Here is a 27,563-nt window from a genome sequence, read left to right on the forward strand (position 1 = left end):
TCTAACTAGAGGACACAGCTATGCTTGAAACATGTGTGTGTGTATGTGTATGTGTGTGTGTGTGTGTGTGTGTGTGTGTGTTTAATCTAAAAACCATCTCTCAGCAAACTATAAATACAAACTTTCTACTTAAAATGTAAAGTAAGAGTTAGGAGTAATGGTTCCAGACTTTAATCCCAGCACTCAGGAAGCAGAGGCAGGCAGATTTCTGAGTCTGAGGCCAACCTGGTCTACAGATCAAGTTCCAGGGCAGCCAAGGCTACAAAGAGAGACCCTGTCTCAAAAACAAGACAAAACAAACAAACAAACAAAAAACCCAAAAAAAAACAATAACAACAGAAGTAAGGTAAAAGAAACAAAACCTCATTTTCACAAATATCAGTATAGTACATAGAAAACCAAGGGACTCCACAGAAATGCAGTGATGATGGTGGAGCATCAACTAAAGGAAACAAAAGCGTCAAGCTTACTGCATTCCCGTCCACAACAGCAGCTAGAAAGCTTAAGAAATGGAGCAGCCGCGAAGGTACACACCTGGGATGCCATCCTTGGGAACGAGCTGGGCAAATACTGAGCTCAGGGCCTCACAGGATACACAGCAGGGCTGTCTCTCAGAGTTAAGAAATGACAAGACCAAACCCAAACAGCTAGAATTAAATCTGACAAGAGTCAGGGCTCTGCAGCACACTATAGCTTCATTGTTGTATTACTGTGTTGACATGTGTATGTTACACATGCATGTGAGCGCATATACAGAGAAAGTAAAGAAAAACTTAAAATACAAGCAGAAGTAGAAGAATTGCATTCTCCATGGACTGGTTGGCTTGTTTTCTAGGAACTGCTAAGCTCCTACAAAGTGTGTGTGGGAACCAGACAGTCTGACACGCCACGGCAACCTGAGGAGCAGAATGGCAAGTCTTACTCTGTGTGACATCATGTCGTGGACAATCATAGCTATGGTACTGCAGTCAGGTGCAGTGATGGGTAAACCAGAGTCCATGAGAACCTGTGACTAAAGAAAGTGACAGCACAGGGCACAGAGAAGACTGCCCCACCTCCCAAACTGTCCAGACAACAGCCATGACTCCAGGAGGGCCAGAAGCCAAATTGTGAAATGTAAGCCTGCAACTGGCAAGCATTTCTCTTTGTTGTTTCCTGAAACAGGTCCTCCCAAGTGGCCCAGACCATCTTTAAACTTGATATTGTCCTGCCTCAGCCTCAAGTCCTGAGGTCACGTATGAACTGCCACCAACGAGTGCAAACACTGCTTTTACATGACACAAAAAGCACTTGGTAGGAAAGATGAAACAGGCAGGCTGTGGAGATGGAGAATGAGGGCTGCCAATCTCTGTTTCTAAAATGGAGGACACCAGGCTCCCCCAGTTCTGTGACTTACAATGTGAGGAGCGGGCCTGTGCTTGACCTAGAACATCACTCACTCTCAAGAGAGCAGCATGTAGACGGTCACCCAGGGCTCTGAGGAGAGCTATGGACAGGAGGATGCAGAGGGCAGGAATGAAAGGACCAGTGTAGCAGATAGACTAGGTGGGGACAGAGGGTGGGAAGTGACAGGGCCAAGAGCAGAGCAAATGGACAGACAGGAGGGACAGAGATGAAGGTGTGCAGATTCAGGGAGTTTAGGCAACCTCAGGTCCTGAGTTCCTTAAGAAACCAAATCAAGGTCATCGCTAAAAGTAAGATAGACTGGACCGGGTCAGTATGGTTGTGGAGTACAGTAGAGCAAGGCAGGACAGGGTGATAACCAAGCGCTCAGCTGAACTTGAAAGCACAGAGTCCAGCAGCAGTGCGGTGTGTACTGTGTGTGTGTGACAGAAAGCCTCCACAACATTTCTTCCTTTGCTTAGGTAGCAGTCAGTAACAAAAGCAGTGCACAAGGGGGGTGAGGTAGAGGCACAGCTCCATGAGAAAAGGCATTGAAGTATACACAAGACTCTAGATTTGATTCAGCTCCACCAAAAATAACACCAACAAACAGCAAGTGGAAAGCCTAGTGAGACAGGACTCTCAGAGACAGGGTCAAGGCATCCTGGAGACAACTGCAGCCCACCTTGCCTGTGAGTCCCCTGGAACCTGTCACAGCAGCGGAAGGCTAGCAGTGAGAGGATGCTGCTTACCGGCTGAAGACGTTCTCACTGAACGCATGCTTTTTCAAGCGAGTGAGCAGGGGCAGGTTATCGTGGCCAGGGATGTCCAAGAAAGCCATGACCTTCCCGCTGTCACAGTCTGGACCACAATCTTCAAATCCATCTAGACAGGAAGAGGGAACACTTTAACACTCTATCTGTAGATGTCACCAACAGTGATGGGTCACACTGAGGGAGATAAGCCCTGTGGCTGGGCAGTACAGTGCCAGCTCCTAGAAGCCAGTCACAACAGAGCCAACAGCTGCGGAACTACAAAAGAAGGGTGGCAGGAACCAGTATCACAAAGGAAACTGGTTCTCATCTACACCTATGGTAACCAGTCATCTCTGTGGGGAATATGTACCTCTCCTCCAATACGCTGAAAACGGTCCGATAAGAAACATATTTCACCCTGCAGGCAAGCATCCGACATCTTGTTCACCCTAAATCTTGCCTGCGTAAGGTGCTCACAGGACTGCATATACTTTTGAAATACATGCACACCCTGGCTAGCAACACTCAGGAAGGCCCCTCCCACAGGCCCCTTAGTCCACGCACTGAGGTGGCAAGTTGAAGATCGCTGGAGCCAGCACACCTGGAATAGAAAAAAATCTCTTGGCTATTTCTGATTAGCTGCGACCAGAGGCCATTCCTGGGCCTCTCTGCCCTGCTCACCCTGAAGTAAACCTACCTTAAGCCATCAGAGTGGTGAGCCATGAGTTCTTGCACATGAAGACCTAGGAGATGTGGCTTTCAAGTCTGTTACCTAGGCAACCCTGACCACTGGCTCCTACTGTTTATGTAACCCATCCTTTAATCTGTGAGGATAGCTGGCTCTCTCATCTCTGAGACCTCCTGCAGATGGTGTTCCTCATCCCCATCCTGGGCTTTTAGGTTGTGGCTAGGGGGCATCTCTCGAAGGCCTCTCCTGCCCACCATGTCCCATGGCAAAGGCTCCAATGGTGCTCTCTGTGCAGTGCAATGAACCTTCAGCACTAGGTGCTCCCTTGCTCAAGCCTCCATGCACTCACTTCTGAGTTCTCCACGCCCAGCACAATGCCTAGTGTGTGGTAGATGGTCCTTAGCCACATTACACACAATTCATCTGGAGCCACGCATCTCTCTAAGGAAACTTTAAGCGGCAAATTAACATAATCTTTCCATAAAAATCTTTCTATAAAACACACACTAAAGACATCACTAAGAGACTACTCCATGGGAAGAATGCTGAGAGTAAGAAAAGTTGTTAGATAGTCAAAAAATTAAAGTAATAGGGGCTGGGGAGATGGCTCAGTGAGTAAGTGCTCACTGCCCAAGTATAAGGACCTGGCATACACTGGGGTCTCAATCCCCGGCCTCAATAGCTAGCCAGCCTATGCTACTTGTAGAGTGTTAGGCCAGTGAAGGACCAGGTCTCAAAAAGGAAGGTGGACACTACTGAGGAATGACACTCAAGGCAGACCCTTGGCCTCCACAGGCATATAAGCACACATTTGTACACACATGTATCTATGAATGTGTGCATATGGGTGTGCACATGTCTGTGTGTGTGCATGCATGCACACACACACTAAAAGTCATAGCTATTATCTTTTAAGCATCTGTGATGGCCCAGAGACATGAAGGTACCTAATGGGCATGATTCAATTCTTCAGTTTGTCTTCTGAGCTGGGTCTGTCACTGGATCCAGCAGCACAAACTAGCTAGCCTGCAAGCTCCGTGGAGCTGCCTGTATCCCTGCACACACAAGGGCTACAGATACACATGACCATGCCCGGCCTTTAGGGTACTGAGGATCTAAGCTTAGGTCCTCATGCTTGCGTGGCTGGCACTACACTGACTGAGCCACCTTTTCAATTGCTCTTACTCTTTAAATTTTTTGTTGTTGTTGTTTCTGAGAATTTCATATAGGTATACAAAAATATGCCATCTATCCATTTCTTCTCCTTTAACTCTTCTTATATTTCTCCAACATGCCCTTCTTCTAATTTTATATCCTTATTATTTTTTCTTTCTTTCTTTTTTGATAACCGACTAAATCCAGCTAATAACTACTGGGTTACTAGTGCATGTGACTGGGTGTAGAGCTAACCAGGGAGCATGGGAAACCTACCAATGCCACATTTCCAAAAAGGGAAATTCTTCTCCCCCAAAGTGGGTGGCCCTGGGGGTCATCTACCTCATCTGTGCTGGGATTTTGACTGGTTAGATCTTCTTCAGGATGTGACCACTGCTGGTGTTAGTCTGTGAGTGCAACAGCCATGTCATGTCCAGAGGACAACACTCACAGTGCTCCTCCATCCTCCAGCACTGGTGTCCTTGTTTTGCCCACACCTAACCTGTCCAGCCACACTTTAGAAATCTGCCATCACTGACCATGTGAGGAATGCAAGCTCGCATTCAGGTGCGGCTTTCTCCCAACTGTCATGTGTCATTAATCTGCACAGCACTTCACTAACAGCACTGAGTCTGAAAAAGCAGGTGAGAGCTCCTGGGCAGATGTTGTCCAAAAAGTCCCAGTGTCTGCACCAGCCTTGGCTCAGGCCATGACACCAGCCCAAATATGTATCTTATGTATAACACAAGCACTGTTAAAATTCTCTGCTATCAGGCTGGAAAGATGGCTCAGCAGCTAAAAGCCAAGTATTGCTCTTGCTGAGGACAAGAGTTTGATTCCCAGCATTCACATCGGGCAGTTTACCCCAGCTCTAAAGCAATCAGATGCTGCTGGCCTCTGTATTCACATGCATGTACCCCTGCTCCGAACACACACACACACACACACACACACACACACACACACACACACACACACACAATTTTCTTTAATTCCTGCTACCGCTGACTCTTCCTATTATGCAGCTATCTTGTCTCACTCCTGCTGGAGAAGAGGGAATCTACTAGAAGGGTAAAGCATGCAAGGGAGGGCCTGGATTTGAAACCCAGTCATCAAGAGGACTCTCACTGTTTCAAAGAGAGCCTGGTAGGCTTTGTGTACAACAAAGAGAAAAAGACACCGCAGAGCCTCCTGGCCCCTGCTCCCCTGCTGAACCAAAAAGAATAAAGATGAAGCAACAAGCTGCTGAGGCTTCCCAGAGGCTAATTTTGGCAAGAGACCTGCCTCCCTGGCTGGTTCTGGGAAGATCAATGGCACCTGCTCTAGAGGTATTGGTCCCCTGCACTCCATCCCACTGTACTTTGCACTGAAAATTAGATGTCCATGCCAGTCATACTACAGGTGTGAAGAGGCAGCAGAGTCCCTCCTGGCAGACAGGAAGCCATGGCCAATTGATGAGTAATTGATAAGAGTTTAAAATAGAGATGGCACGCTGCTGCCTAGGTGCTCTTTTCCCCTAAAGCACTGGCCACAGTTTTCTCAACTCTTTCAGTTAGAAATGAGAGCTTATTAAAAATTAAAACTGCCTGACGGGACTTTAATAAAGCATACATTTCTGTGCACCTTCATGTGCCCATATTCTGTGTCTTCCTCAGTTGCTTTTCCACCTTATGTTTTGAAGCAGGGCCTCAGTTGAACCTGCAGCTCACTGATTTAGCTAGACTGGCTGGCCATTGAGGCCTGGTGATCCTGCTGTTCCTTCCTACATAGCTCTGGGATTACAGGAAAGCACAGCCATACCAGCTTTTATGCGGATACAAGGGATCAGATTCAAGCTCTTGTGCTTGATGCATAAGTACTGTGTGACTTGGTTTCTCTCCTCAGGACCAAGTAGTGTGCATTGGGGAAGGAGGTGGGGGAGAGGTGTGTGCATTGAGGGGGTAAGTGTGTGGGGTAGGTGTGTGCAGGGGGTGGAATAGGTGAGAGGGTTGGTGTGTGCATTGGGGGGGAGTAGGTGTTGGGGGTAGGTGTGTGCATTGTGGGGAGTAGGTGTGAGGGGTAGGTGTGTGCATTGGGGGGAGTAGGTGGGGTAGGTGGGTGTGTGGGGGTAAGTGTGTGCATTGGGGGGGAGTAGGTGTGAGAGGTAGGTGTGTGCATTGGGGGGAGTAGGTTGGGTTGTGGGGGGTAGGTGTGTGCATGGGGGGTAGGTGTGTGCACTGGGGGAGTAGGTTGGGTTGTGGGGGGGGTAGGTGTGTGCATGGGGGGTAGGTGTGTTGTGTAAAGGGATTAAAGGGCTATTTCCCTGCAGGATCACTGGCTAGCTGAGTAGCTCTACAGGATCATGACCACAGTACCTGATATACACACCCAAGACTGTCCCAGAGGCCCAGAAACTACAGCCCTCAGCCCACATAAGTGGGACCCCAAGCACAAACAGCTCCCTCCTGAGCTTTGGGCCTCACTCAAGCCTTTGGAAGCCACAGAGACCAACCTGCAGACACAAGGAGACCCTCACATGCAAGAGCCCTTGGGACCCACCTATGCTTCCCGGGCAAAGAACTTGCTGTTTTCATTCTCAGCAAGAAACACTTTCATCAGAAAACTAAAGACCTTGGCAATTAGTCCACAGAAGAGCTGCTACTGCAGAATACGAATGACCCTACTGCAGAGACACATAAACAAGGGATAAAGCTAGAGGTCACACAACACTGCATAATTAGCCCCTACAGAGCACTTCCTATAATCCAGAAACTAACAGACTCTCACTGTACAGTTTAAAATGTTCTAATGTTGATTTTTTGAATGTACTTTGATCATATCACTTCCCCACTACATATTCACCTCATACTCTGTCTGTCTTTCTGTCTGTCTGTTTGTCTGTCTTCCTGCCTGCCTTTTAAACTCATCAATTCTATTTGTGTTGGCCAACTACTCCTGGGAGTGGGGTCGGTATACCAACTGTTGCATATAACACTGAAAAAGACATGTTTTCTCTCCAAGAGAAAATCCCATGTCGACCGCTTCTCAGCTAGAGGTGGGACCCCAAGCTCCCTTCCCTCCTTCATGTTGGTATTTTGTCTGACGTGAGATTGTGCAGGTCTTGTTGAGTTCATATGTGCAACTGCCCTGCAGTGCCTGGAACTGTCCTCTATCTTTCCAGTTCCATACGGATCCCAGAGCTGTGAGGGGAAGGGTGGGATAAGATGTGCGTTGAGGGCTGGGCATTGGGAAGTCTCATATTCCCTGCACCCTGACCATTTGTGGGTCTTTGTGTTAATTACTGCAGGAAGAAGCTTCTCTGGTGATGGTTGAGTAAGGCACTGACCTATGGGTTTAGCAATATGTCATTAGCAGCCATTTTATTGCTATGCTCCTTTAGCAGAATGATCACAGCTGGCTCCCCTGGGGCCCATTACATATCTCGTCTCAGATTCTCAGCCCCATTGACAGTGTCAGGTATAGTTTCTATCTCATGGAGGAGGTCTGTTTCTCCCCTCACAGTCTGCGTCAGCACGCATACTCTGCCAGGCGGTTGGTTATTGTATCTTGAGGGATTCACAGTTGAGTGAGAGTAGAGACTACTTCTCCTCCTCCAGCATTGTGCATAGACCTTCCAGTACCACCAACACCAGCCAGGCGGGATGGAGCACCTAGGTGAGTACCAGCTAAATCTCTCCACATCCGGTGATGCAAGTGTCTGAGGTCTCCAGCAACAGGGTCTTACAGTCAGGTTCTGAAGCAGGTAAACAAAAACATTGGCAGCAGCCTACACTGTCTGGAAAGGGGTTTGTGGAACCCTGTCGACCAATGACTCAAAAACAGGTAACCCCGTCCTGGTGCTGAAGGTTGTCTAGCTGGGGAGCTATTTCCTGCTCCTCCATTATAGAGTAATTCCATTTAAGCTCTTTTCATATATGTATATATTTTAGGAACTTTCTGCAGTAGTAGGTTTCTAGATGGCTTTTTCAAATGGTCTTTAGACCATACAAAATTCTTAAATGTCCATAATGCAAGATAATATTATCAAGCTTAAAAAGAAGTCAAACTGATAATAACCAGGAAGAAATGAATAAGCATATGTTGCCTAGAGGTAATGGGATAAATAGAAAATTCTCTTTAAGTATCAGTTAAAAATATAAATATATATATATATATTTCATATATCCCAGCAAAAGTGAGGCAGAAATACAAGTAAGCTCCAAGTACAAAACTGAGTGAGAAAAATACACAAACCAAACCAAAAGACAAGTGGAAATAAGGTAACAGTCGACAACTGGGGAATTGGAGGACTCAAAAGATACATTAAGACGGGCTGTAGAGACAGCTCAGTGATAAGAGCATTGGCTGTTCTTCCAGAGGGCTGGAGTTCAATTCTCAGTACCCACATGGCAGCTTACAACTGCCTGCAACTCCAGTTCCAGGGACCTAATGCCTTCTTCTGGCCTCCACAGCACCAGACACATGGTACACAGACACATACGCAGGCAATACATCCATACACGTAAAATAATAACATTTTAAAGTTAACACAGCAAACTATGCAAATTAAAGCAAAGAAAGTCACATGGTGAGAAATAAAAAGATGCACGGCAAGGCAGTGCATGTGCAAGCAGAGATGAGGTAGGGCAAGCAGAAAGGCAGGAAAAATAACGGCTAGAAAGCATTAGGGAGAACTCACTCAGGAAGTCCTGTGGAAGAGTGAGGAGGAAGGACAGAAGGACCTGGAGGGGACAAGAACGCTGCATGGAGACCAGTAGAGTCAACTAACCTAGACCCATGGAGACGAAGCACCAACCTAGGCCCCCACACGTGTGTAACCGATGAGCAGTTTGGTCTTCATGTGGGCCCCCCTAGTAAGTGGAACGGGTGCTGCCTGTGACATGGACTCTGTTGCCCGCTTTTCATCCCTTCCCCCTAGCAGGGCTGCCTTGCCCAGCCTCAGTGGATGAGGACAAGCTGAGTCCTGATATGACTTGATGAGCTGGGTGGGTTGGTGGCGGGGGGGGGGGGGGGGTTCCCCTTTTCTGAGGGGAAAGGGAAGGGGGATACAGGAGGAGAGGAGGGAAGGGGCTACAATCAGGATGTAAATATATAAATTAAAAATAAATTTAAAAAATAATGGCTAGATTGATTGCTAATCTGAAGAGAGCTGCAAGCCTACAGACTTTAGAAACTCAAACACTCTCGCTCTGTACAGAACAGTACAAAGGTATGCGATAGCAGGGCATGCCGCCTTCAATTGCTAAAAACCAGTAACCAAAATGTCCTTTTTAACAGTTCATTTTATTTTTAATTGACACATGACAACTGCATTCTCAGGGGAGAATCTTGAATGCGCTCAAGGGTGGGATTAGGGGAGCAGTGACATTAAGATGCAGAAACTCACCAAAAAACCATTCAAAGAGAAGGAAAATGGAAAGATATGGTTCGAGAGCAGAGACATAGTCTGTGCCTAGAGACACAGCTTTCAAAATTTCAAGTAGCATAAACATCTAAAGAGCTCTCTTTTAGATGTGTGTGTGGGAGCTAGAGTTACAAGTGGTTGTGAGCAGCACGATGTTGTTGCTGGGAATCGAACCCAGGTCCTCTGGAAAAGCAGTGAGCACTCTTAACCACTGAGGCACATCGCCACAAACTACACAGACTTTAAGACAAACAACAGAGAACAATTCCCTACCAGCAGACTGTATCACGAGGTGAAAGGCTTTACTCAAAAGGGACATGACACTGATGGAGCTTGGAAACCACACCATTAAGAAGGAGACAGAAAAAGAAGCAGGGGTCGCTGCTTCTCATTCAACAAAGTCTCTCTAAAACACAGGTAGCTAGGGGGCCTGCTTGTGAGCCCTGGAACCCGCCATGGAAGAGGAGAACGGGCTCTCACCCACATGTGTACACCACACACAGCTCACATTCAGCAAAACTGATACCAAACCGACATGTAAGATGCAGACACCAAGAGGCGGAATGGTTCACACCTGTAATCCCAGTACTTGAGAAGCTGAGACAGGAGGATTACTAACCTGGGCTACATAGTGACATCCAGCCCAGCTACAGAGTAAGACCTTGTCAGAGAGCGAGAGAGACAGAAAGACAGAGAAATACCTGAACAACATATAAAATGCATGGTCAGTAACTAGGAAACCAAGATACCAGTAAGAATCAACTGTGGACAGGAAGTGGTCTACCTAGGGGGTGAGGAGGAGGAGCCAGTCCATGAGGGGATCACACGCATACACACAGACAGCTTGTGAGCGCAACTGCCTCATGCTGAGCTACTGGGAGGGTGGTTGTCCTGAGAAGAAGCAAAGGAAGAATGATCCCAAAGAAACACCTGTACCTCAAGACATGGAAACATACTGAACTACCTCAAAGAGAACCAAGTACCACACCCCTCAAAGTCCACGCAACTGCAAAGCACTGCCAGGAAGAGCTGGCCCAGAAGACAAACGAGCACCCTCAGTTTAGTACCAGAATACTACAAGGCCTAAGAAAATGACTGAGGACCGTGCTTCGAATGAACAACATCTTCAGAAACAGACACCACAATGAGCGAACGAAGAGAGCAAAAACAGGCGAGGGGCAGACAGGAAAAGGGCCTCAGACATGAAAAATGGGGACTGTAATTAAAACTTCAGGAAGCGGCTTAAGTGGCAGTTTAGACACAGCTCAAGAGAGAGTTAGTGAGCTGGAAGATTGATCTGACAAATTACCCACAACACTGCACAGAGAAATGAAGATGGCAACAGAGGACAATCAGGACGCCAGAAGATGGAAAGCTAAAGGCTAAGGTAAGCCCAATAGGATTCTAAAAGAGATTAGAGAAAAAGGGAAGAGATAGTGACTGGGAAGAAGATGAATAGTCAATCTGAGGACGTGCAACTGAATAATTGATAACAAAGCCACACTGGCATTGTGGAGTACCACAGGCAAAGAAAAGAAGGAACAGTGAAGATCCAGGCACAGATCGCTCCCCAAAAGGACTGATTAGAAGAAGAATAGCCAATCAACGAGAGGGATATGGACTCTGACAGCTTCATTAGGGGTGACCTTGGGTTCCAGCTCCCCTTGGCTCTTCATAAAATAGGCTGAGCAGTGCCACTCCCATGGCAATTGCAGTGAGGATAAAATGACAAAGACAGAGCTGGTTACACAGGAAAGTAGGGATGAAAATGACAAGTGGAGGCAAACCCCCAGACTGTAGTGGGGTCCTAGCCACCAGAAGCCTAGACCTGTGGTGCCTGCAGCATCTACTAGAACCTACCTTTCTTCATGTATACATATAACAATGTATTTTACAGCACACAATGCAGATAACATTAAAGTCATATGCTTTCATGTAGGACAACTCAGTTCACGACGTGCTGTGGCGGGCTGGGACCTACTTCATGACAGACACTGCGCCCTACCCCATCAGTCATAGGAGAGCTACTTCTTCCAAAAGCATCCAAAACACTGGCAGCATCCACAAACACCACAGGTTTACTTAGAACTGTTACAAAGTTGAAGTGCTCAGACTTAGATTGGTGTTAATGCTTTACAGGTTGACTTCTTCCAAAAGGTCGGCCATATCTACCCCACTTGTCTCCTGCAAAGCTTGGGAAGGCGTACTCTGCAAGTGCAGGTCTGCTTCCAAGTCCTGAGCTACTTCTCCCACCAGACACTGGCATGGGAGTTTGCAAACAGAACATCAGTGGGTTCTGGTGACTTCTCACTTCAGATTGCCACAGTACTTACATGGTTTCTATATGTATGCACACACGCAGGCACGCAGGGGTGCACTGGACTCTCAGGAGTGACTCTGGTTGTCCGTTGTTTCCTGGGTGCTTTATGGGGTAGATTTTTCAGCAGTTTGCTTTGCACAGCCACAGAACAAGATCTCCTGATGTATCCCCCTCCTCCTTTGTCTGGACCTCACTTTTGATGGCCTGAAGGCCCTCATCTCAAATAGCCAATCTCAGGAAAGACAAATAGTCTTTTATTACCTAACAAGATAGTGAAAGACTGCTGATCCATCTAGATAAGACTGCAGGAGAACAGCCCTGCCCTCCCAAGGAGTCCAGATCAGAACCTGCCCCTTAAGTAGAGGCGGCAGCTACTTTATTTACTAAATCCTTCTCCGTGTGGTCTGTAAATATTGTCACTTTGGGGCCTTCAGTTTGTCGTTCCTGACACAACGATTTTCTTGAAAAATATCAGCTGCTGTTATTATTATTAAATCACAGACTACAATATACTGCTGGTGCTGTTCACGCTTCTCTGGCAGAGTTCAAGGCTAACTACAGCATTAGAAGTGTGCAGAGGGGAAAAAAAAATTGAAGTGTGCGGAGGAAGGGCAAGGATTCCCAGAGGAAGAAACTCAGAGAGGAGACCCAGGATTAAGTTCTCCCAGGGCCTGAGCTTCACAGCCCAGGCACAGATCCACATGGAAACCTCGAGTAGCACAGGAAGGCTGAAGACTAGCTGGAAAGACAAGATGACGTGACATCTCTGCCCACATGACTGAAGTGTCTGTAAAGTAAGACAAACAGAAAACACTCTGGAGTCCACAAGCTCTACACTGCATGGCACCCTCAGTGTCTAGAGAAAATGGGAAAACATGAGCAAAAACCTAAACAAACTAAGAGGACCCAAAAGTTAGGATTACAAAGAATTTTCAGGCAACTCTTACAACATAAAGATGTCAATAATTTGTGAAAAGGAAGGGTAAACCAACAAAGAAGTGTTCCTTAGAAAAAGATGGGTCAGCAGTAAGACTGCCAGCACAGCAAGCCTGGTGGCCCTGTCACCACAGATCACATAGATGGTGATGGTGGCTTGCCTGTAATCCCTTCACTCTGTGACAAGATGGGAAACCAAGACAGGAGACTCCCTCAAGGAGCCTTCAGGCCAGCTAGTCAAGCATACAGTGCAATGGCAAACAAGAGAGACCCTGCCTCAAACAATGCAGAAGCTGAGGGTGTCCTTCGACCTCTATGTGTACCATAGTATACACACGCACTCGCACACAAACACATGTATGACCACTCACACTGTACACACATACTTAATCAGAATATTTTTTTAATTTAAAAGGCACTAAATAGTAATCCTAGAATTGAAAAGAACATCTAAATTCTAAAATTCACTGAAGATGACAAAATTCTCCAAATCTCGTTAGAGCCAGGAGAGCTTTAAGCTCTTGGTGAGCCCCAATGGGCCAAGCAGGAGCATCTCCCCACCAAAATCAAAATAATCATTTTTGAAGCAACAGAGAAGACTCCATGCAGGGAGTGACACCTGGCTGCCTTTCCTCACACACCGTGGAGGCGGGATGATGATGATGAGGAGGAGGAGGAGGAGGAAGAGGAGGAAGAAATTGCTATACATTCTAAGGCTGAATGAAAAATCTGTCAATCCCAAGCTTGACAGCCAGTGCGGCCACCATCAGGAATGAGATGAAGTAAAGACACAGAATAAAAAAAAAAAAGTTCCTAACACATCATTTTTGCTTTTGTTTTTAGCACACAGACAACAACAAATACAGAAGAAACAGCAGGCTGGATGGAGTGACACCATTTAGAAACCTTTGTCTTCAAAAGAAACCAAACATTGGAAATGGAAAGAAAACAACCCACTTTCCTCTTTCTCGCCTTTATTACTTGAAAGTGCACATGATGGTTTGAAGAAAATGAGCGCCTGTGCTGTGGAATTTGCACCCCATGTATGTGGGTAGTGGTGACTCAAACCACACAGGCTCACAGGGGCTTCTCTCTCCACTGTGGACTTAGCCCCTCACCCCACACACAGCAACAACCCCGGCAAGGCCTGCTCTGCCTTTAAACACTTGGCCTATCATATAGAGCCTGGAACACTTCAACTCGTTTCTATAGAAATCAGTCCCCTGAGGCTTTGATTAGCAGCATTCAGACAGCCGGGCAGCCTCCAAGAAGGTGAGATTCTCGCCTTCAGAAAACCAACCCGAGGTGCAGCATGCAGCCTGTACCACCTGGAGCTACGCTTGGGAAGGGAGGTACACAGCAAGCACAGACACTAATTAACGTGCTTCTGTGTGATAAACAGACAGAAAACAGGTCAAAACTACCATATTGCTGCTAAGTAAAATGAATGTTCACATTCAATCTAATGTGGATTAATTTGTCAAGTGTCAGAATGAAAATTTGATAATTTGTATTAGGTGAATGTAAAGAAGGGAAGATAGGAGAGTTTTAAAAGTTAAGAAAATTGACCTGAAATAGTAGCAAATCTGAATTATGGGGAGTTGTCTATTTTCAAATTAGGATTTCTAATCTTAGTCCTACACACAGCAGAGTCAGGCTCACAGCCACATCCCTGGGACAGCTCTGCCCCAGTTCACTGCTGGTGGCCAAATGGAGGCAGAGAAGCAGCATTTGGCATGCCACAAGTGGGCTCAGCACTCTCACTGCAGTGTGGATCGCCAGCCCTGGCACCAACGCAGCCATCAGGGCCTCAGAGCACACACCGCCTGGGACTCCATCTCCCCACTCACACACGTGGAAAACACATTAAATGCTATTAAATCACACAATGGGAAAGTTATTTCCTTCTTAATTCTCTAATGAAATGAAAGAAAGTGCCCTTTTGGTGGTAATGTGTCTCAAACATTCCCCTAAGACAAGTGATCTATCTTTCCTTTTGAGACAGGGTCTCATGTAGCTGAGGCTGGCCTTGAACTCCTGATCCTACTGAGCTCTGGGATTACAGGTAAGTGAATGCCACCACTCCTGGAATGATAATCTTCCTTTTGTCAAGAATTTCTTGCAGGCAATGTGGGTGCAGTACCCTTAATCCCAACACTCTGAAGGCAAGTAAGTTCAAGGCCAGCCTGTTCCACATAGAGTCCAGAATAGCCAGGCCTACAGAGAGAGCCCTATCTCAACAACAACAACAACAACAACAACTTCTTACAGTGTCAATCTAGGATTTAACAATGTTATTTTATTTCCATCATAATGTATGCTTCTGTTCAATTTCACTTGTAGCAACCAATACAAGTGTCTCAAAATGGCTTCAAATGTATTTGATATAAAGAAAAATACACATTATACACTGATAAAGTAAAACTAACAAAATGGCACACAAGTGACTGATTTCTGAATTGATGCAATCCAAAGAAAAGAATTTTACTAATGTCACATTCACACATAAAAGAATAGTGCCTATTATCTCAAGTACTGAAAAATCCATGTTCTTTTATAAAAGCGTTCTGCCTTGTGTGGGCCAGTTCCTCCTGGGTCCTCTGAGACTCAGAAGCCCCTCCTGGGGCTGAGCTAATGCCATCACTGGTGCAGCTGCCACTGCCTCCTTGCAAATGGTGCATCACATTTTTTTAACTGGAAGCAAATGAGATTGAGACTGTCCTTCCTCAAAGTAAGAAAGCTAGCGCTGGCTTCAGTGTGGATGGCGACGGTATGTTGGCCAGGTGCTGAGATGAGTAACCATGTATGTGACATTTTACTCAATCAATCAACAACCCATGCGCTCTCTATGGCACTTCTGAGGTCTGACCACTCACTGTGAGCCCTACTGATCAATACCAGCCTTTGGCTCATACCCCACATGCCAGGAGTACCCTTCCCTTTTAGGGTGGAAAGCGGCGAGCATGACAGAAAGCTCTGTAGTTGAGTCATACTTAAGGAGGAGAGGTCTCAGCATGACTGCCTGAGAGGCTTCTGGTCACCTCCACCTATGCCTTCTGTCACACCCAAGCTGAACATGTTCCCTTCACTGTGGCTTGGCTGGGGCTCTTTCCTCTGCCCAGAATGCCCTTCCCTAGATGCTCTCTCAGATAACTTTCTTTAAAACAACAACAACATACTATCTTTATTCCACTGCCCCGGCTCTTTTTCTATTTTCCCAGCAGACTCCTCACCTTCAGAAAGAAAAAGCATGTTTGCTGCTCATCATCTGTGTCCCCTCCCCCTCCCTCCCCCAAGAGTCAGAAGCTCTGATGAGTTCATTGATATGCCTGGTGCACACACACACTCAATAAAAGGTGCGGCCTGAATGAGCGAATGGGAAAAAGCTGCCTGCTGAGCTGGCTGCCTGTGTCCCCTGGCAATGGAAGCAGCTCAGAGAGTGATGTCGGTTCTTAAAAGGATTTTCTAGGATTTACATTTCCGGCCACTGCTAAGATGGCATACTGTCTGGCAACTGTTGACGGGGACAAAGACTGAGGTCTACATGATGGTATCAAGGGCAGTCAACTACTCTGGGAGCCAACGAGCCCATAAACACCAAGAATCTTAAGTACTCAAGTCAGATAAGAAAAATGAAGCAGTATATGAATAATTCCTTGTTCACTTGTTTTCATTGTATGTTTTGCATTTGGGGAATAAAGTTACCAGCCCCATTCATGAAAGCTTAATATAATGCAGAAAAGCAAGCCTTCCTAGAGAAAACAATTTCTAATAGGAATTCCACATCAACTGGCCCAATTAAAACAGCAAATAAACCAATATTGATCATGTTTTAGTTCATCTGCCATCAAGGTTAGGATGAACTGCCAAAGTCAAGTTCACACAGGACAGCACTAACTCTATAGTAAAAGATGAATTAGAATCATCAAAGAGCAGTTGGGGAGAGCTCACAGGTGCCAGTGTGATCTGCAAGGATACTTTTCTTCCCAGAATCCCATATGCTTGGAACCCAGTCTCTTTCTACTGCATGGTGTTGGGTGCATGTGCGCAACACACACACACACACACACACACACACGCACGCACGCACGCACGCACATGCACACTCACATACTCACATACTAACACACTGAACTGTGCCTAAGGCCTGTGCTTCCAGTAGCTCTGGCTGTCCTTGCCTTACAGGGGAGAATGGCAAACCCAGCTCTCCACTTCAGTAGCTCACACAGACAGCTCCTTTCTACCATCTAGCCAAGCCAACATGGTTCTGAGCTCATATAACCAAAACCAAGACCTTATCAGTGAGGCTGTACCCATTTGACAATAACAAGATTTATTTTCCTTTGATCCTAAAGCCAGGAAATTATAAAACAAAACAAAAAAATATTTGATGATTAAAAAATAAAAAATAAAAAATAAAAAAACACAAAAACCTACAACTCAGAAAAAGGGAATTATCCTTCACGATGCTAAACTAGTTACTCAATGTTTATCTAAAACACCCAGAAGACTGTTGTCAGCATCTTTCCCATTCACCAGGTGGAGGAGCATCGGGCAGATAGGACAGGAGGCTCCAGTGACCCCATGCGTCCATGCCTGAGGGCCTGCGTGGAGGTTACTGCCTCTCATGAGACATCAGCTTCTTCAAGCAGGCTATATACGAGCTAACACTGAGCCTGTTGTTAGAGAAATGTGCTTGACAGGGTCAAAAGACAGCATATAGAATCTGACAGAAAGCAAAGAAACTCATCAGGTTATTTTACAGAAGAATCAAAGAGCAGTAGGAAGCAGGTCTGTAAACAGCATACACACTGTGCAAACCCTCGCCATCCCTATCACCCAGAACTCAGCGAAGCCCTGGAGTCCCCAGACCAAGGCCACTGTCTGGGCGCCAGCACTCAGTCCAGGAGGGGGGTTGGCCATGGAAAATGACACACATAAACAAGAGGCGAACCCTACTAGGAGCGAGGAAGTCAGAGACAGCTTTCCTGCAGCAAAATGAGCCCTGAGCCAGGCCCTCAAGATCAGGTGGGAATGTGTCACCTTTGGGAAGAGAGTGAAAATCTGAGGAAAAGGAAAGAGCATTCTAGACACAGCAAGAGCACAGCAGAGGCAGGACAGTTTGCCTGGTCCTAGTCCAGGGACTCAGGAGGTCTCCCAGGGAGCCACCAGGCCCTGACTGAGCAGCCACAGTATAATTGGTTTTAAGTGGAAAGGTGAGGAAAAATAAACACAATAAAACATAGCCAATGAGGTACCTTTATTGGTCCAGACATGAGCAGAGCTGAAGCTGCAGGCAGAATGTTCCAGCACGTCCATCCCAGCAAGCATTTTCATTAAGAATCCGTTCTCCGGGCAGTCCCGATATTTACGACTCTCCATTCAACATGTCATCCTGTCACTATAACTCTGTGTGAGATATGACACCCAGGGCCAGACCAATTATCCACACGATCCAATATTCTGTCTCTGACATAGCACTAGGGGACACTGGATGGAGAACATGATGGACGTGGTCCACTATGTCTAGGTCTGGCTCAAAATATTAGAAGATTAGTTGACAGAGGCCAAGGTGGTTAACCTTATTCACAAAATTAGCATTTAAAAAGAAAGAAAGAAAGAAAGAAAGGTACAAAGAAGTAGGGGAACAATCATTAAATGGGCGACGGTTCCACTAGTCGGTCTTGAACAATAAGTTTCTAAGAGTCCTGTGTGATTTGGGGAGACTTGAATAAGCTGTGACCTATTAGACACCCCCTCATAGCTGTCCAGAAGGGTTCTTTTCCCTCACAAGTCCCAAGGATGAAGACAAGACCCTACATGGTGACTGCTTCTCCTAGCTAGACTAGTCCCACTGAGTCTCCTGACTGGTCACTGGCTTGTTTGGGGAACTGGCCCTCCACAGTAGGTCCATGTTGACTTAACTGAACTTCAAAGCCAAGTTATGTGAACAAAAATTGTCTGTATCAATGTCACCCTCTAACAAGAGCTCTCATAGAGCAGAGCCATCCAACCCAAAATGCTTTACAGGGCAAATCTCTGAGGGGCACTCATGGTTATGTCTAGCACCATGCTCTGGGCTGGCTGCAAAGCCCAGCATAACTCCTGAGTGGCCATCCTTTCAACACCTTGCATCCATAGAGATTCTTCTATGATTTGTGGCTTTAATCACAGCTTCCAAAACCTGTCATGACTTATGTCTGTCACTTTAACACTGACGGTCAATGGGAAACATTTACTCAGATCACCTGATAGCTGAGGCCACTGCATCTAAGCCTCACTTTGGTGTGACACATCTCAGCTGTCTGCAGACCCACTGGCTGGGGCAAGATCTAAAGAAGGTGATTTGTCATCAACACAGTACTGATAAATAGAGCACAATTATTTAATGATGCAATGAATTCACTATTCAGACTTGAGAGACACTCAAAAAGACAGAAAGGGCCTAGAAGGAAGCTACCAGCCTCTGGGGTGGCAAGGTTTCGATCTTCTTCCTATACTATGCCAAAGTACAAAGCAGTTTGACTCAACAGTTGATTCTCTTTGGCCAATCTGCTAGTGGGTCCCACTTCTCCCAGACAGGAAGAGACTCCTTTATGGACAGACTGGAGTCTTCATGGCTCATGAAGCCTGTGCCGGTATGAATAAGAATGACCCTCATAGGCTAATATATTTGGATGCTTAGTCCCCTGTTGGTGGAGCTGTTTGCGAAGCATTAGGAAATACGGCCTTGCTGGAAAAGGTATGTCACTGGGGATGGGCTTGGAGGTTTCAAAAGGCAAAGTCATTCCCAGTTAGCTCTGTCTCAAACTGGTGGATTAAGATGTGAACTCTCAGCTACTGTTCAAGCACCATGCCTGTCTGCCTGAGGCCTTGCTCCCCTCTAGGATAGCCATGGGCTCGAAGTCTCTGAAACTGTAAGCCTTTGATAAATTCTTCAGTCTGTAAACTGCCTTCGTCATGATGTCTTCTCACAGCAATAGAAGGGTAACTAAGACAAAGGCCAATCCCAGCCCATCCCTGACCCTGCTTCCTTCCATCTTTCCCCTTCCAACTCCTAATGCTCAGCGCACACCGAGGCACTCCTCTTCAGTCTGGGTATTTTGCTTTTTTGAGACATGTTCACACATGTACCTCTGGCTGGCCTGGAACTCACTATGCAACCCAAGCTGGTCTCAAATTCACAGCAATCGGTCATCCTCTGCCACCTGGGTGCTGGGTTTAAAGGTGTATGTCACCATGCAGAATAACACTCGGCTAGCCTGGCTTCTGCATTTAAGATACTCATCCTTGTTGGTGGGGGAAGGCTCTCTAAATTGCTTGGAAAGCCAAAATTTCACACTGTGACCACACTCTAGTCTGCACCTACTGCACTCAAGTCCATGAAGGCACCTCCCCCCGGCCCCGCCCCCTTGAGAAGCGCTCTTTACCTGGACACACAAGCAAGAGTGGGGTGTTTGGTTCCCATCTTAGCTAACCCTCCGAAATCAGTAGCGCCCAAAGTGTTCTCCTCTAAGTGCTGCTCAGTGCCACCTGCTCTGCCAGACCATGCCCACCAAGGGCAACTCAACTCATTCTGATGGGCAAGAGAGCCACCTGGCCAGGCCCCACTCACATGCTGCCAAAGGCTGGTTCAGAGTTCGGAAACAAGGAGAACGGATAACTAGCCCTTTCTGTCTAGAGATCAAACAAGCTTCCCACAAGACCCATCTCTGAGGTCACTCTTCCCTGACCACTGGAAAGCACTATCAACCTCAATCCTGTGTCACACTCAAGTTCTTTATTGGGAGCCTGAGGGCACATGGTACCTGTCCCTTGGCTGCTTTGCAGCTTTATTCACGTATCCTTTCTTGAAAGTAGAGCTCAACTCTAGTCATACCCTGGTTCAAGCTCTCCAGTGGCTCCCACGCCTTCCTAAGAGCAAACACTTGACTTTGTAGGGGGCTGAGGAGCCTCTCTGACCTCCATGTTTATCACTCACTGTGCCCCCACACAGTCATTCTGTTGGTCCTTGACTTTGAGGGGCCATTTGTGAACTATCTCTTGGGCTTTTTCACATGAAAATCTCCACCTTCACTCCAATCTCACCTCAAGAGATCCAGAGTGTTCCTCAAGCCACTTGACACAAACAGGCCCTCCAGGCACTGTGCTGGCACTTTCTTTTTGGCTGTTTTTTGTTTTGTTTGTTTCTTCTTTTTGGAAGTCTCAACAGGTCTAGACGGTGGGATTCTCCCTCACATGTGTTGGGACTACACACACACAGACCACTACACCTAGCTGCGCTGGAGCTCCAGACACATTCACGACCATCTCTCCTCACAGCATCTACCGTGACTGAAATGACGGCACTGGTGTCGCTGTCACTGGACTCATTCATTCTGGGTCCACCATGCCTAGCGGAGTACTTGAGACACAATGCACCTTTAGAAAAGGTCTGATGCCTTCAATGGTTAGTGACTGGAACAAATTCTGTGCCCTGGCACCACTCATTAGATTGTATGCATTATTTTGAACAACATATTTGACCTTTCTTCACCCCTTGTCAGCCTTCCTCAGCAACAACAGTGGATCAAAAAGTGTTTACCTCTTACAGAGCTTATACATAGTTTTATTTAACAAAACTTCTGCCAGCCTTAGAGGAGTTAGATCTTATTTGTTTTTATTTGTTGTTTATGAGGACAAGTATATGGACCATGGAGTACACATGGAGGTCAGAGGAAAACCTATAGGTGTTCTCTCCTTCTGCTATGTGGAAGTCCTGGGACCAGACTGAGGTCAGCAGGCTTGGCAGGAAGCACCTTCAGCCAAGCCATCTTGGCAGCCCTGTAACTGATTAAATGGCTAGAAAAACTCAGGACAGAGCTTCACATGGTTAGTCTTAAAGGGATGTTGCTTGGGCTGGAGAGAAGACTGAGCAGTGAGGAGCGCAGACCATTCTTCCAGAGGCATGGAGTTCAAGTCCCAGCGCTTACTCTGGGAAGCTCGCAGCTGACTGTACCTCCAGCTGGCAGATCTGAGGCCTCCAGCCTCCATGCATTGCATGCACTATGTGCACGTGCACATACCTACATACAATTAAATAAAATAAATGGTGGTTTTGTCCCACTGCCTGGGTAAGTGATACTCTGCCTTGGCCTCTCACGATGGAAGTTCAAGCAAAGCATTCAGAGCCTTCTTTTGTCTGCTCCTTAGACCTGAACAATTACTGTTTGACATGTAAGTTCTTCTCTGGCAGCCTCCAGCCCTATTTCCCAGTAACACCCCACCTTTCCCCTGTACACACCCATTTCCAAATCTCCCACATTACTGTCAGGAGTAAAACAAAGCAGGCCATCTGGAAAGGCTACCTCTACACACACTTCCATTCCTCAGCCTGACTAACTCCAGCGTCACCTCCCTTTCCCTCTGGCAGGCTGAATCACTGCGTTCATGACACCGTAGCTCTTGGCTCATTCTCTTGCCTGGGCTAAGACACACTGAACCCGCAGTGACTTCAGTGTCTGCTCCCCACTACTGGAATCATTTTGGGAACTCCCTGCCCAGCACCTCCCAAGGCCTTGCCTGGGCATGCTGGAGGAGCAGGGGAAGCATCTGCTATAAGGAGGAATGACTGTCCTGATGAGGACATCAACTGCATACCATCTTTTTTACATTCCCCATCAGGGTTAAGACCAACAGGTATTGTGAAGGGCAAAACCCACTTTTGTAAGCCAAGCCTGGTGGTACAGGCCTATAGCTGCAGCCTCCAAAGCCTGAGGCAGGAAGATCACAAGGCCTACAGGGCACATCTTAGACTTTCTTGGATAATTCAGGGAGGCCCTGTTACAAATCTCAAAAAGTAAACAAGAAGGTGGGGGTATGATCAGTGCGGAGCACATGCCTAGCATGCAGGGAGCCCTGGGTCCCAGCCTCAGCACCGGGGGGAAGCAACCCTTATTAGAATTGTCGCTGTTGTGCTCATTATTATCATCATCAATAAGGTTTTATTTTGTGTATTAGTATTTTGCCCGCATGTACATACATGGACCACGTGCATGCCTGGTGCCTGTGGAATTCAAAAGAGGGTGTTGGGCCCCCAGGGGCTGGAATTCCAGACAGTGATGGACCACCAAGCAGATGCTGAGGTTTAAAGCTAGGTCTTCTGCAAAAACAAGTACTCTTAACTGCTGAGCCAAGTCTCCAGCCCTGAAAAGCTTTCTTTTTAATTAGATGATGTTGCAAATATCCTGTTTAAAAAACTTTATTAAAGTTTCTTTGTCATATGGCTCTACTTTCATTTTATGATGAAAAAGCCACCAACAACATTCTTTTCCTTAAACACAGACAATCTCCAGGACACCCTGACACCCACCTATTTGCCTCATAGCAACCCCAGGGGAATGAGAACGCACTCGGCTGTGAGGGAGCTACTCTGGACTCTTGCCCTACTCATCCACCAAGAGAAAATAATGGATGTCTCCATCCCCAGCAACCACAGGAGACCAGACATCAGTGTGAGTGACTCAGCCAATGTTATTCAGCCATGCAGTGGCTGCTCACTAAACCCGGCAGGAAAGACACCCCATTAGGTGGGCCAGCTCATCCACAGACCACAGATTTCACTGTTCCAAGGAGACAGTTTCATTTCATGGAGGAATCAACAAACCACATGCCCTGAGCCAATCCAGCCCTCTCTTGTAGTGATAAACTTCAACAGCATACATCCAAGCCCATGTGCATGCAGATATGCATGTTTGAGCTTTATAGTGTGTATGAGGGGGGTTTATGCGTATGTTTATAGAATTTATAATATATGATATACATACACACATGGGCATGTGAAGTTTATGGGTGTGTTTTGCGTGGTTGGTGGTATATGTAGTTTATGGTATGTGTGTATGTGTCTGTGAGGTTTATGGGTGTATTTGTGTGATTTATGGTATGTGTTTGTGTGTATATATATGGGAGTATGACATTTAAGGGTATGTTTTGTGTGATTGGTGATATGTGTGGTTTATGGTATGTGTGTATAAATGTGTGATGTTTATGGGTGTGTTTGTGTGGTTTTACTGGTGTACATATGTTCATATGGTTTGCAGTATATGGTTTGGAGTGCATATGTACTATATGCCTTTGTGGTTTACAGTTCCTGCTAGGGTGTATGTTGGGCGGGTAGGATGATAGTTTATAGGAGTATGTTGGGCGGGAAGGATGATAGTTTATAGGAGTATGTTGGGCGGGAAGGATGATAGTTTATAGGGTATGGGGATGTGGACAGTGTGTGTGTGTGTATGCACACGTACCTATATGTGTGCGTGCGTGCGTGTGCATGCATGTGTGTGTGTGTGTGTGTGTGTGTGTGTGTGTGTGTAGTTTATGGTTAGTCTGGTATGCAACTTCAGAGCTTATAGTTGTGTCACATACCAGCCCAAAATTATTATGATATGATCCTTCATGAAAATAAAGATATATTAGTCAACTTCTAATTTAAAGACTGGTCGACAGTCTGAGTTTTGCTTTGCTCTTTAAGTATTAGAATCCTCAACTAGCTCCTGAATTTGCTCACTTGGCAGGAAGATTTTGGTAAAACACAGTTGCCAATGTTTGGATCAAATTCACATTGTAGAAGGAAAAAGCTCAATGGCTGTATTTATGGTTCAAGTTAGCACACTGCCTACACTGTGTGTACAGAGTGGATGCAGTGCTGGGAGAAAACACTGTCACAAACGCAGAACAAAGTGTGGAGGTGAAATGCAATGTGCTGTGCTCTGGAAGAAGCCTTTCATTCAAGGCTGAGCAGCCACCATCCCCTCCAGCACTTGGATTCTAAGAGTCTATCTGTATTCCACTGGCTGAGCTAATCCTATTTTCACCAAAGACCCAGACATCATTTACTGGCACCTTGCTTTTCTCACAAATAGAAGCATGCCCTCTCTCAAGCTCCTTCGCTGATACCTCTTGAAAACTAAACATCTGAAAGGAAACATGGTCTCCCAAACACTGACAGATTTCACACAAGGGTCTTTTGAAGCTAAACACATCTTACAATAACTTACAGCATATTCAGAATTGAAATCCAGCCTTCCAGCTCCTCCTGCAAATGTCTGATCACTTGTGACACTTTCATCTCATTTTAAAAAACCTTTTACTATGGAAATTTTCAAATATGCAAAAATGAAAGGATAGTCCCCAGCTATTAGTGTCTATAAGTATCAGCATTCTGCCATTTTCCAGTGGATCCCTCCTCCCAACGTTTTGTTTACTATTTGTTAGGGAATTTAAAAGCTGATTTCACACACCAAGTCATTTCACTCATGAATGCTTATTTCTGCGAGGGCTCTTTCAAGAAAAACATGATACCATTATCACTGCCAGAGAAATAAATAACACTTCTTAATGTCGTCTAACACCCAATCTCAGCTCAGTGCCTTTCCTTCCCACAGTGGTTCTGTTCAACCAAGGAGCCACATATGCCCACAGGCTGCTGTGTGCTCTTGACTGGCCTCTTTGGTCTCTGAGCCTTCCCATTTCTCATTCATCCATCCCAGGAATATTTTTGAATGCTAACTGTATGGACAGATCTTACCACTATGCTGTAGGCAAACCTGGACACTCAAAGGCCTTTGAAACCCTTAGGCAGACTTATAAGTGCCCTAGATCCCACCAGAACCTTTACCTGAGGACCAGAATGGAGACTACCTCCCTCACTCACACTCTCAAGGGATATCAATTCAACAAGCCAATCCTAGAAAGTCCCATCTTTTCTGTGCTGCTCTGGCCTGGAGGCTGTAAATAGTTGAGAAGTGAGCTATCTACTCATCATGCCTTCTGTTTGAGAGTAGCCAAACTTTGTCAAGAGGCATGAATTAATCGGACAAGCTTTAGAATCCATTACTGTTATCAGCGACAATATTAATTTGCACCTAGACATGCAGGGCATGTGGTTAGAAAAAGGAAGGCCAGCATCCCTGCCCACAGGATGCTAAACCAAGCATCCAAGCATGGAGTCATTGTCAGTGGTTCTCAACCTGTGGGGTCGCAACCCCCCCCCGGGGGGGCCAGGGGGCGGCGGTGTCAGATCAACCTTTCACAGGGTCGCTTATCAGATAACCTGCATGTCAGATATTTATATTACAATTCATAATTATAGCAAAATTATAGTTATAAAGTAGCAACAAAAATAAAATTATGGTTGGGACTCACCACAAGATGAGAACCGTATTAAGGGGTCGCAGCATAAGAAAGTTCAAAACCACTGGCCTAGCTAAACTGCCCAGGGAGATAACAACAACTGATAAAGTAACACCCAGACTGACAGCTGCGCCCAGCTACTGAGTGAAGAGTAAGGTCAGTCTACACAGTGAAGCAAAAAAAAAGAAAAGAAAAAAAAAAGGGTCAGAAGGAATAAATTTGCCTTCCGTGCCATTCATGCCACACTCGAGACATTTCACTGGGCTGGGTCTCAGCCTTATCTGTGAGACAGGCTAATCCAACTTACTTCCCAGATTAGCAGCCACTATTTCCTTAGTGTTTATTGTGCACAGGACTCATGTCACCTTCTTTGATGGTTTAATCTTCACAAAATCCCTCATTATGCAGCTCTGGCCAGCCTGGAACTCCCTATGCAGACCAGGCTGGCCTCGAATCCATAAAAGACTTATGAAGTGGGGCGTTAGTATGCTCATTTTGCAGATGAGATGACCAACAAGGCTCTATCTAAGAGGTATGGTGACCTGCCCCAGTCACACTGCAACTAAAGTGAAGCCTAAGGGCTGATTCTAGAGCCAGGCCTTTTCACCACTGACTTTTATTTTCTACCCAAGTGTCATGCTGCATTTATAAAGCTGTTCCCCAGCCTCAACTCAGGAAAGAGATAAAGTGTGCTCAGCACTGCAATCGTCTACCAACAATATTTAGTCAGCATCAACTCCTATCACTGGGGACTTGGGGTTGGGGAAGGGAAGAAGGCAGAAGTCACTCATAGGCTGGAAGCCCCAGATGACTTTAGGGATTTGTGTTGGCCTCATACACCAGCGAGCCTCCCTGGGCTTAATATTTTTCTGATATATCTTGCTCCCCTCTGGCCCATGAGGGAGATCAGAGAAATACTGGCTATTTCTAGTTCACCTTTGTTAATTCACAGACCCAACAAATGACTTGGGCAGGCAGATGCGTTGCAGAGAAAAACCAAGGCTTCATTCATTCGTTAACCACAGATTCGAACTTGCACTTCGAAGGTGGCATCTCTCTAGGCTACTGTCTATTAAAACAATTCCAGAGAAAAAGAGCCTAGAAGAGTCAAGTGGAAAAGATCCAGTCAAAACGAGGGAAACAGTGGGCTCTATGAAAAGACGGGGCTGGGCCTACAAGTACAGCTGCGCTCCCCCTCTCGCTAGATACCCAGAAGGTTCATCCCAGTTTGGGACTTGCTTTCCCTCTCACAGCTCCCACAGCAACTACAGAAAAGTGACAGGAAGACAAAGTTTCCAACAGACCGAAATCCTAGACCAGGAGGGAGGGCCACCTGAGGAAGTGGGCTCGAGGTAGACTCGACCTGAGGTTCCCGTCCCGTCTAAGTGCACCCCCACAGTCCACCCAAGGAGGGGCGGGGCGCCCCAACTGTTACTTACAGTCGTCTAAGTCATCCTGCAAGTCCACAAAGTACAAGGGGATCTCTGAAAAACCAAAAGACACGCAAGGAGTTACGCGAGGCTGCGCGGGCGGCGAGTCCCAGGCTCGCGGGGGTAGGGTGGGAGGGGGGGTGAGACTCCCACGTAGGGGGAGGGGAGCCACCCGGAGCCCCGGGAGTCCGAACCCACTCACCCGCCATCTTGGGATGGGCTGGAGGGCGGGGCTGGAGGCGGAGCGAGACCAAGAGTCACGCCCATCTGTCGCGCTCCGCCCACTTGCCTGGGCCCACTGACCCGCCATCTTGGGCCGGGT

At 46.5% G+C, this 27,563-nt stretch overlaps 1 long non-coding RNA gene across 2 annotated transcripts; it reads right to left on the bottom strand.

Moving 5' to 3' along the window:
• Nucleotides 1-1,094: 1,094 nt before the first annotated feature.
• Nucleotides 1,095-27,478, bottom strand: LOC127187767 (uncharacterized). 2 transcript variants are annotated; one of them, XR_007830502.1, is made up of 4 exons: nucleotides 27,444-27,472; nucleotides 27,251-27,295; nucleotides 17,900-18,050; nucleotides 1,101-2,268 (listed from the first exon to the last, which is right to left on the bottom strand). It is a non-coding gene; the product is annotated as an uncharacterized LOC127187767 (long non-coding RNA). The 2 variants fall into 2 exon arrangements; XR_007830503.1 differs by lacking the exon at nucleotides 17,900-18,050 and having other exon boundaries at nucleotides 1,095-2,268; nucleotides 27,444-27,478.
• Between the last annotated feature and the right edge of the window lie 85 nt (nucleotides 27,479-27,563).

Source organism: Acomys russatus, chromosome 4, assembly GCF_903995435.1.
Source record: "Acomys russatus chromosome 4, mAcoRus1.1, whole genome shotgun sequence".
Lineage (NCBI taxonomy): Eukaryota > Metazoa > Chordata > Mammalia > Rodentia > Muridae > Acomys > Acomys russatus.